The following is a 12408-nucleotide window of genomic DNA, read 5'->3' as shown; positions in this document are numbered from 1 at the left end:
GAAATTCTTAGCTCGGGGATACCCTAGAAGATTGATACGTGACTCCTATAAACGGACACGATTTTATGATAGGCATCATCTTCTTACACCTCAAACCAAAAATCCCACCTCTAGGATGGTATTCGTAACCAGACATTCAACTATGAATGAGAAGATCCGCCACATAATCAACTCTAATTGGCATATTCTCAACGCCACCAAATCTAAAGTAAATGCATTGCCTAAACCTCTTTTTGCATACAGGAAAAGCAAAAATCTAAAAGATCTTATTGTACAATCCCGTATGCCGATAAAACTGAACCACACTGTTCAATCTTCCATTCAAGGTCATCCATTCCCTATGGGCAATTTCAAATGCATGACCTGTGTGGCATGCCAATTTACTATTGAAACGAAAGAATTTTCGTTCAATAACATTAATTTACCCCTGAAAACTTTCACAAATTGCAAAACTTCAAATATCATCTATCTAATTGCGTGCCCATGCAACAAAGGCTATGTGGGTGAAACAGCACGTACCATGTCTGCTAGGCTAACTGAACATAGATCAGCCATCCGTACACATAAACTGCAGGCTCCACTAGTGCAACACTATATGGACCAACAACACACCCCAAATGAGATACGCTGGCTAATAGTAGAGAAAATCTGCACAAATATCGGCACCCTTAGTATCAATATACGTAAATGCCGAGAAGTATATTGGATATTCCTATTTAACACGTACCTGAATGGGATGAATAATGAAATTCCTTGGAACCAGGTCCTTAAATATAATCCCAGATGATCTTTAACCTCTTACATCCATGTCCTGTAGTAGCAATTTCATTGACGTTAGCTCAGATAGTGTACTGTTATTGGCCCCTTCTGAACCTGTTATACATCTTTATTAGATTTTGGCTGATTCCCCTATAACAAATTATTAACCACTTTACATATGGAATTTCCTGCATTTCTATTTGTTGATGTGTGTACTGCATGGTTTACAATATCAAAAAATGTTTAAATTTGCCTATTTTAATATGGCCTAGATATCTCTTTTATCGAGTGCACATCGCGCCGGTTTTTCTTCCACTGTTTAACGCACCACGTATCTTGTTAGTGCCGTTTCATTCCGGCGCGTACTGCACACACTGGTACAATTTACATAGCCAGTGCTATACCCGATTGATTAGGATCTTAACATCATTCTAAGATGGCCGAGGTTTTCTTTTCTTTTCTTTCCTACTTGAGTGCATTTGATGAAGTCCTCTTTTTATTGCTCAACTTTTGACGGACGACGTCAGAGTCGTTCTGGTTTGGCGCGAACTTCACACACCGATACGATTTAAACACCCTGTACCTACCATCGCGGCTACACTGCAAACACTGATTATGGAACCGTCCAGACACACAAGAGCGTGAACCAGAGGCCGGGAAACCAGTATCCTCGACATCCATCTTTTCGGTTCCCTTCTCGATATTTGGCTCCTCTTTTGCCGTCACAACTATCGATGCCAAAGGTGTGACCAAGTTTGTTTTTGTTCCTTCCCCTAATGTACTTTGGCCAGACCTTCCGTTATACTACGTTTATTTGCTAACATCGAGCCACTTTTTATTTGTAGTAACATCTTGAACCCTGGCTGCTCCCTATACGTGATCCACTTCTTGCCTACCTTTCCGATCAAACCTATACCGACGGTAAGAATCAGTTTGCATGAGAGGGGCCCCCACAATTAAAATCCCCCACTCTTCCTCTCTTCTTTTCACTTTTTGCACGATTGTTAGACCTTCCGTTATATCCTGGCACTATCTTAATAACCAGTTATATTCCATTTGTAGGCATATCCACAGTACCTCATCGCTATCTTGAGTGTAAATATGTCGGCTGCACACTTTTAAACGCATTGGAGCATACATCTGCATTTATCTATAGGTAAGAACTAGTCTTTACTGTTCTCTGCGCCTTTTTCCCACTATATCTTCATCAGTTTTCCTATTACCATATTACAGGGCATCTCCAGTAGCCACATAGCTCTCATAATAGGAATATTTAGAATCCTATGACTTCACTTTGAGCACGAAAGACGTTAGCTGCATATTTCTTACCACATATTGTGGGCACCATCTTCATGAATCTTTCTGATCCATGCCCATGTAAATAAGGTTTATATACCGCTTACCTCATCCAGAAGATCGTCTTTACGCTGCACGCTGAGAATACATTATCTATCTACCGCCGTGCTGCCACAACATTTTTTATTACAACCAGGGCTACTTTGAGAATATATTTACTTCTCAGTAATACCATCTACCCATTATACATATATTAAGGCACAACCCCATAATAACCCTTCAGTTTACTGGGCGAGATATACAAAACCTTCTAAAAATTACATCCAATCTTCTTCCAGCTTAGGGTGTACTTTCATGCATTTTTAAATACACACCATCGCTTAGCTCTATTGCTTTACATTACAGCGGATCACGGCCATTTCTCGACGTGAGAACAGTATTGTACATCTTCTGGTCACTCTATCTGGACTTTAGGATTCTATATTATTTAAGCTTTGTCAAAGCGTTGGGACTCCCATTCAATAATAGGTAATACATTATCCATGCATATTATTTCTTTACCTTTATATCTCCAGTATTGATATAGTTTTTCGATACATCAACCTTGTCCTCATTCGTCTGTTTCAATATAGTATCATCTACCCAGTTTGAGGCTTCATTCTACTCCTAGGGATATACTTGACGTAATCCAACGAGGTACATATTAAATAACTTACTTTGAGAACTCCTTTATAGTATGGAGTCGCTGGATTAACAACACTTTTCATTCACGTTTTGATTTACTTTCAATGATAAAAACTCTTCTCATATTCTTTTTCTGTTCTTTTTTCCTATGGGACATTGCTCTCCTATTTTACTTTTCACTTCCAGGTGTTTTTTATGCTGTTAGTTACCTCTTTTCTCTTGGTGATGGATACTTATCGCATATGACACAATGTTATACATCACTAAGTGATATATGTTTGTGATAGTTATAAATGGTTTGCAATTAGTGTTTTTAACTTCTCCAGTCTTTTTTTGGATTAAATTCCATCCAACCCAATTCTTATGGTAATTAAAAATGTAGTAGGACCGTCTTTTCTTTTTAATATTGATTGATGTTTTGTTTGTACATACACCCTCTCCCTAGGTTTCAGTTATTTTGTACATGGCTTCCTGATGAAGGCACATAGCCGAAACGCACGTAGGACACAGATTTTCAAGAGCCATGCCAGAAATGATTGTCCTCTGTATTCATTAACATGATTATTTTGTGCATATGTTTTTTTATATCAATTGTATCATGCTAAATAGTATCTCATATATCAATGATTGACACTGTACATATTGCACTCGGAATTTGGTCAATATAAGAAATTCATTTTTGTAATTTGACCCTCTGATCCCAATGTGAACACACGAGTAGAGGACTCTGTTTTATCCTTTGTTTAATCTAATTCATCTATCAAAATAATTACAATAAAAAATAAAAAATATTTTTGATACTACTGGACAGAGGTTGTATGTATATGTTTATGATATATTTTGTTTAGGTCCACAATGTTTTTCACTGTTCCTAAAGATGCGATATTCACACACTAAATATCAGGTTTGCTTTCATTAAAAAAAACACAGAAACTGACTGAAGTGTCCGATAATTAATCAATATAAACCCTGTATCCGGTGAGCCTCATCTGTTGTATTTTCATAATTTTCCATTTGATTCATCTTACTGCTGACTTACATCCTTCTTCGGACTTCACTTATGACGTTATGTACCAATTATTGGAAAACTGCCACTGTAAATTAGACTGCCTTGTAGGATGTCAAATCATTTCAATTGTGGTTTAGGAAAACAAGAAGTTGAGTAGAAAAACCAGTAGCTGTTAAAGCCCTTCAGATTAGAAGATCACCATGTATGTTTTCATCATTGACGATTTGCAGGGTATGTTTGTGAGGTTATAGGGCCATATGTACACCGCATTTTTCCAGTCGCAAAAGGGACGATTCTCAAAATCGGCCCATTTGAGACAGTAAAAATGCATTTTGGAATCTACAAAGCCCAAATTGCGATTCGGTAACTTGTTACCGAATCGCAATCTGGGTTTTGCGATTCGGTATTTGGAAGAAGCGTGTTAAGGGTGTCCCTTCCTAATACCAAATTGCATTGGCGTGTACAAATGTTTTGTCACCGAAAAGTGGTTTCAAAACATTTGCACTTTACCACCAACTCAAAGTTGGTGGTGATGCATTTGCAAATTGAAAGGGGTATGGGACCCCTTCCCCTTTGTGAATGTTGGGGAAAGCATTTTTAACCCCTTGCCTGCTCATGACGGAACCACTCCGTCACGAGCCACGGGCGCCGTGTGCTCATGATGGAGTGGTTCCGTCATGCTGCGACCGTTGCGGCCGCTCCGCCCACGCGGCGCTGATTCCCCACCTGTGCGGGCGAACAATGCAAGTGGGCGGAGTCGTGACGTAACCACGCCGTCATGAGCACAGCGCGCCCGTGGCTCATGACGGAGTGGTTCCGTCACGAGCATGGCGGCGCCGCGCTCACCCCGAACCCCCCCAGCACCGCGGCAAACTTCGTGCCGCGGCGAAGGGGTTAAGAGCAGGCAGTGGTCCCACCTACACTACCTGCTCTTTAAAAATTAAAATAAAGCGTTTAATTTTATGATTGGTGAAACGCATCCTGCTTTCCTTTTAGGAAAACGGGCTGCATTGCAGCAAGAAAAAAAAAATACATTATCCAAGGCCAATCACAGACATGGTGGTCTACTGACCTCCGCAAGCACCATCCCTGTAATGGCTGTGATTCCTAATGGGTCACAAACTGCGACCTACCTCATTAATATTCATGAGGTAGGTCGATTTGAGACCCACTAGTAATTGCAAGCATGAATCAAAAAGATTCATACATAAATAATAGCAATTTCCAAATTGCGATTCGGATAAAATCGCTATTTGGAAATCGCAATTCTTCTTCGTTGTACATATGGCCCATGGCGCTTTTCAGGTGAACAAAGTAAATCGTTTACAACCCCTTTAGTTAATGTGTGTGCTGCTATTTACATTCGAATTCTCTTCCAGCTCTTCTAACAGACGAACTGTTTCTTGCCGTCTCTCGCTCACACACACGCAAGCCAAATTATTCTAGCTGCATACATAAGGTAGTAGATTTGCTGCACGTATCAAATCTTTCCTTGCAGAGGGCAGTACAAATATTTAGCGAAAGTCAGTTGTGAAATCATTTTGGGTTTTTTAAAACTTTTCAGTAGGAAGGGCTGTAGTTTTGCAATATTTACATTTGTTTAATTTTCCATTTTTGTTATTTCCTCATCTTATCAGTATTTATCCATATTTATTTTGTTTTCAGTGGAAAAAATGAAGTTGAAACTTGCATATTTATTTAACCGGTAAATGTATTCTTACAATTTGGTTGTAGAGGTTGCAAAAGTGACATTGCATGCCACTTGACCTTTACTTTGACTCACACATACATGGTTACACATGCTAACACATTCTCAACCACTCGCACACTTAAGCAGACTCTCACCCGCAAGCATGCAAACATACATTTAACAGCATGTTTTACTTACCTCAGCTTCCAGATAGGGTCATATTCCAGCCAATGAACTCCATTTTTTGTTACACTAATAGTGAATAATAATATTCACTATTTGTATAAAAAAGAAAATTGACAGAAAATCATGCAAGTGGAGTTCCAACCAGCGCCCATTAGGAAGAGCTGCCCCTGTGTTCCGGGCACTGATTTTGCCACCTCTGAGGCAAGGAGTGGAAAGGCAGTGCCAGGGGTAGCAAGGGACAAGCCAGAGGTGACCCCTAAATTACGTCCATGGTTTTATCTCTACAAGCAACCCTATATGATGCAACATTGCACTTATCTGTGATCATTAGTATTTAAGTAGTAGAACATTTCACAAATGGAACTATTCAAGGAAATGACATCTATATTTTTAGGTCTTGCCTGGCGTTGGAGCGCGCGTGCGCCCCTTGCCTGCGAGAGCTATAGTTAGGTAGTCTGTTTCGAGAAGGGGACTCGAGCCCCGCCCCTCATTTCCTTTGGGTAGCGTCAGCGTTTATGGTAAACGCTGGCTTCCTATTGGAAATGAGGGTTTTCGTTGCCTCCCTTTGGCTTTTTGCCGGACTGGCTCGCCTGATTCACGGCTGTCGTGAAGACTTGTCGTATCTGCTTGTTTATTTAACAAGCAGATAAGAAACGTCTTCACAACAGCTCTCCGTCACGCTGCCTGCACACGCCAGTCCGGCTCTGTGATTGGGCATGTATTACAAATCACACTGTCTTCACGCCGCATTCTCTCCATAGAGACGTCACTGTCCCTCCTCCCGGCTGCGCAGTTATACTTGTTTTGTTACAATCTCTTTGGTTGCTGTATTCCATGCGCAATTAAGGACGGCCATGTTGAAGTCGGGACCTTCCTATTTTTTCCCACCAATAGGTGCTATGTTTCTATGATGATGGTGGTGGTGTTCGGGCACGCGCCCCGTCGTGCGTCATTTCCGTGTGCTCTTGTGGCTGTAGCTATCGTCGGTCATCGTGTGGAGTAGCTGGGTGTTGGAGGTCTCATCTTTATTTTTTTGTTTCTTGGTGCTGTTTGTTCTTGAGAGAGATGTGTGTTAGAGGGGTGATGAACGGCGAGATTGAAGATAGTCCTTACACTTGATGTAGCATGCAGTTTCAGAGATCTGTGTTGTTTAAGCTTCACACGCGCCTTTAATGCTATTCTAATACTGTGACGCCATTAGTGGGTTGTCTCGAAGTATGGTTTCTTTTCGAGACGTTCGGCTTTCCTGAACTTCTACCGGTGGTTACAGCCCGGACTGCACTTAAGACGTCTCCGTGACCCATTGAACGTGTTAAAATGTTGCAGAATGTCATGCTGTGCTTTCACTTTCACTATGGCCGCAGCCTTTCCCTTAATGAAGCGGCCACACTTTTTCAATCCTCATTTCTCCTTCCTCCCGCAGCTTTTGCTGCACTGCCAGACTTCCTCTCTCCTCTCCCAGGGGTCTCCCCACTCCACCATGGCACTAATGTACCCGCCTGCACTTTGTAAGTGCTGCACCAGCGTGTGTACACATTTATTAAACTAGTGTGTGGTTTATTTTTTATTGCAGCTCAGGCATGCCCAGCTGTATCTTCAACTATGGCTGCCCACCTTTCTTTTGTTTTGCACACCTCCATTTAACTTCCCGCTCCGTTTGTTCCACCCCTCCCCGGCCTCTCAACCACCCTGCTTTCACACCAAGCGCAGCCAGAACAGTAAGTGTCTGTTACTTAAATGGCTTGTTATTGATTGCCGACATTGCCAGAACTAGGGGAACTCGTGGTGACTGTACGGAATTGGGGGTTAAGTTTGCACAGCCGTCACAGACGGGAATCCATGCCCCAGCTACCTGCACCACCCTCTCTGCTGCTGCTTCGGGTTTGTTGCTGTTAAAGATTCCATTTGTAATTTTCAGCCCCACACACTTCCTGCAGCAGCTGAGCCACGAAGTGAGGGGACGCAGAGCCTCGCAGCATCCCTCTCTACTCCATGCACCCAGGCCCCCTCCTGGAAACGGAGCCTCCCGTGTCCTATTCTGCGTCAGCCCATAGGGATGATAAACTCCCTTCACTGTGACCTCCACTTATTATATTACAAATGTTCACGTTCTGGGACCATAGGGGATATTATCAGCTCAGTCTGTGGTATTGTATGACAAATTACACTGGAAAATGTTGATATGTGTTTTTTATCATTGTCTTAAATAGATAGATGTAAGTTATGTCGTTGTGGGCATATCCAGAGAGTTACTACGTGTTTTAATATTGATGATTGACAGGAGGGAAACTGTTCAACTGTGCTCTTATGCTATGTTGGATCAGTAGCAGTGCATTGTGATGCTAAAGCACATTCAGGGCGTGGTGGGGTCAAGGGTGGGCCTGATGTCTGTTGCAGCTTGGCATTGGCAGATTGCATGCATTATATTGGTTATATATGGAGAGAAAAACGTTGTTGCAGCTTGGCAATGGCAGATTGCATGCATTATATTGGTTATATATGGAGAGAAAAACATATGTTATAGGTTTCTCGTACAGAGGAACACATGCAAGCAAGCAGCCTGGTGCTACATAGCAGATAATGGTTCACCACATATTAATCATGATTCGTTACCATTTAAAAAGTAATATTTTCAGCAAATTCCCCAAAGATGATCCCATTTAGCCCGATGTTTCTGATGGAAATTCCTGGGCTCCTTGTGTTTTTTATAAATGTGTATTGAAGGAGGTAAGTGGTAATATCACTGTGCTCTAAAGCATGGATGGGCATAAGTGAAGAGCGCAAGAGAGCCCGAGCTTTGAGTTGAGCTATCTGTAGACGCGCGGGTCTCACAGCAGAAGTAATATAAGATGAGGGATTGAGGGTGTTCGAGGATGTCTGCCTGCTGCAGTTCAAAGGCATACAGTTTGCCAATGAGTCTGCAATACCTCATACTTCCATGTCCGACGGGAGCTCAGTGTTAAGTCGCTGCTCTACATCTGACGCTGGTTGACGTACATTTAGGGAATAGCCAACTTTGAACCCAGTGCTGTCCTTAAGCAGAAACCCTTCGCCAACTGGCTCATCCATCATTCTTTTTACACTGCTGTCCTGCTTAACTACAAGAGGAGACCCTTGTAAATCCCACTTACACAGACTACATGCCTCCTCCTCTTTACTGATGATGTGGTTACATTTCACACTTCTCCCACAGTGGCGCATTACATTTCCTAGGCCACTATGTTCCATTCCATATGTCAGGTTATCATTTTTGGAATTGGACACACATGAAGGAAATCTAGCAATACTGGTGACTTTTTAACCAATACCTGACCAATCCTCACACGGCGTATCTCTGTGACTAGAGATTGCTCTGCTTGTTAAAAGGCAGCTACTTTGAGACGTTGCAAGAAGAGAGAAGTGGGCATCAACCACATCTCTTCACCGTAATACCAGGTCTTGAAATTCGCAATCGATTTGGATGGAGGTGACTGTTCTCGACCCCTCAGAGTAATCAGACTAAACTGGACCAGATTCATCATTTTTGGACATCCTTGACGTAGAGCATCTCTCAGCTCAGTTGTGTTCCATAAACCACTGAAAGATGATTGGCCATTTCCAAAGATAAATGTTACAGTGTGCTTTCATGTGTTCACACCTACATACACATTGCTTTGGTTTGCCATGAAGAGGTAAGGAACAATTGGCATGCGATGCAAACAGTAGTTGAACGTGTGCCGGACACTCACAAACAAAAACAAGCATTGAAAATGCAATAGGTCTCACCTTTGATTAAGTTAAAGCCATTTGCTTTGCTAATGGTATTGTATAGCAAAGCAAATGGCTTTAACATAATAAAAGGCGAGACCTATTGCATTTTCAATGCTTGTTTAATTATCCATGCTGTAAGTCTGCATATATATTGAGCTGACTGTCAAGTATGACAGCATGGTGCTTTTGGGCTTTTACTCAAATAAAAAGGGAATTCCTGTATTTTTCTGTTAAAAAATGAAATGCATACATTGAAAAGTCTGTATTCTTGCGTAACAATCATTGCAATCGGAAAACGTCAAACCCTAATAATGACAAAGCAGGCATTAGTTCATCCATTTCAGATGCTGTTGGTTCCTGCTATGCCATACACTTCTTCTTCTTACGCTATATGGTTATTGTGCATGCTATACTTCATTGTCTTTGACTAGAAAAAAAACTTTGTGTGAAGCACATTTGGGTGGGGAACTTTTCTGTAACTTTCCTTTTTTTTTGCACGTTTAGTACCATTGTCATGAAATAATCATCATTGGCTATTTCACTTTAATTCAGTCTTTTTACTTATACGTTTTATAGAAACATTAATTGTGCATGTCCAGTATGGTGTTAAATGTGGAGGATTGTTTTCCACCTTAGGACCAGGGTTTAAGAATGAATTAGCTGAAAGTGCTGAGGCTGGTTAGCATCTATTTAATAACGTAAAAAAATGTAGGTTGATTTTTTTTTTATTATTAGGTGAACATATCTCCTCATTTTATGATTTGGGTAAATATTTTGGTTGTGTGCTAAAGAGGTGATTACGTCTAGTCCATGAGGCTGCATAGGGGTGTGATTTGGATATGTTCTTGATAATTGTACTGTGTGATACCACAAGACTAGATGTGTCATGTAAGACTGAGGGATAGGAGAGTGAAGAGAGGCAGTTCAAATAAAGATTGTTCATTCAGCTACGAGAGGAGGCTGTGTGTTCAGTTAGACCAGAGGTCTTCAGACTTTTCGTTCTAAGTCGCTCCACCCCAATCAGAATGTTTACACGTCCGACCCCCACCACAATTTGTTTTGAAAACATATTTTATTCAGTTTTTATGGCACCGCTTGGGCTGTTGGCCGACATATACCAATTTAAGACAGGATAATGGCAAAGTACCAAGCTTGGAAACATCATTGGCTACAGTTTGCATATATATAACAAAAACAAGAACTTTGTGCAGACATTTCCACCCCACCCACATTTAAGAGCATGTTTAAGTATCTGTGTATGCCACAATGAGGAATACAATATGCAGTGTGTTATGGCCCGGTACGTCTGATGAAGACTGCTCATCAAGGGGTTTGAGAGGGAAGGTCTATATCCTGATATGTAGCCCATCTCGACCAAATTCTTCTATGCTTCTGAGGGCAGCCCCGTGCCTGGAAGACCAATAACTCCGCACCCACGCATTTGTCTAATTCATTTTGCCATTTCCCTATTGTCGGTTGGGCCCACTACAATTTTATTGTACACGGCATGGTCAAGAGGACAGGGCCTGAGGGAAATGGCAAGATGGAGGGCTGGACTTGAGAAATCTTTTTGGAGTTACCTTTTAGCCCTTCATGTACATTGAATGTGAAAATTCAAATAACACAGGTGCATCGAATAGATATTCTCCAGAAACATTACACCCCATAATTGGGGTGCAGTGGACCCCTTAAACTTCTAAACCTTGTAAAACAGGCTGTCGCCTCTTTCTGAGCACCCACATTGTGCCCTTTGTCTGCATCAAGTGTGCCCTGAGATCCAGTGCTGTCAAGAAAGTGGGCCCCATACTCACCTGTTGAGTAGCAAATGGACAACCATAATTGTGGTTGCTGCACTAATTAGTGGTATGACTCTGCAAATCAAACAGTCTCTGTCCCTTAGTTAAAAAGAAAATAGTCTCTACATTTCACTCAACCTTTCCCATGAGTCATTGCCCCAAGGCCTGGAGTAACACTTGGGTGGCAAGGGTACCACGGGCCCTTATGTAAACAAGAAAATACCAAGCCCCAATCTCCCTTCTTTGATAATAAGAACACCATAATCGGGTGCCGTTGGCCGCACATATCCCTGGTCCATAGTGCTACTGCACTGCTGTACTAATGCTGCTTTGAACAAAGAAATGAACCTGAGGATTTTACCCTCCTTCTCACATACTGTTACTTCGAGCTTCCAGGGCATTTGGCACTGGGATGGTCTGGATTTGATTTCAAGCCCATCACCCTTTTCCTCGAAGACTCACTTTAAAAGATGAATCCTGTATGTGTAACTGAAGACAACCTAGAACCACAAGATTAATTTCCTGGCCATCTTTACTTAGAAGCATGGCGCGCTCTGGCTCATCCGACTTTGTGGTCCAACTCCCTGCTGGGCCATTTGCGCTGCATGGAGGACATGCCCTTTAGTTTGAAGACCTTTGCATTAGACTCTTATTGGTTTGCTATGAGGAAACCTTGAGTACAGGAGCTTCAGGGGCTCAAAACGAATGCCCTGGCTGCTGTTAACCAGTTTCTAGACTGCGCACATACAAGTTGTATGTAGATTTATGTTAGAACTTAAATTGAGAGACCCACTTAGGAAACATAGACTCCTTGTACAAGGTTATTTTTAAAGATCAATTGTTATAGTGTTGTAGTGAGAGAGAAGGGACATTTCAGTTCCTAGTTACGACCTAAGGGGTGTGCTGAAATAGGCATACCAGGTGCTTCTTTAACAGATGAGGTGTCAGTTGCTTTTGGAAATAGATGAGTAAAAATACTAGCTATGCCTGCGGGTGGGTGTTGTTTCAGATCACCGTCCTCATAATAACCACCTGTTGTTGCTGTTATTTGTAAGACTCCTTGTGGACCCTTGCTTGTTGCTTTTTTCCGATGGTTACCAAGCTGAGACCTCCTGTTTATTGAGTGAACTGCCTCACTTGCATTTCTTCTGATCCAACCTTAGTCCTCAGAAGTGCAAGTGGACAGTCCACTCAGTGAACAGGAAGTCTCAGTTTGGTGATCATTGCAACTCCCATGA

The 12408-nt window shown here is 41.8% G+C and overlaps 1 protein-coding gene across 6 annotated transcripts in view; it reads left to right on the top strand.

The window, feature by feature from the left end:
- RAPGEF6 (Rap guanine nucleotide exchange factor 6) overlaps nt 1-12408 on the top strand; it is an 808967-nt gene that overhangs the window by 554924 nt on the left and 241635 nt on the right. The gene's annotated exons all lie outside the window — the stretch shown is intronic.

This window comes from Triturus cristatus, chromosome 7 (assembly GCF_964204655.1).
Source record: "Triturus cristatus chromosome 7, aTriCri1.1, whole genome shotgun sequence".
Lineage (NCBI taxonomy): Eukaryota > Metazoa > Chordata > Amphibia > Caudata > Salamandridae > Triturus > Triturus cristatus.
The sequence above is the reverse complement of the archived record's forward strand: the minus strand, read 5'-3'. Positions and strand labels throughout refer to the sequence as shown.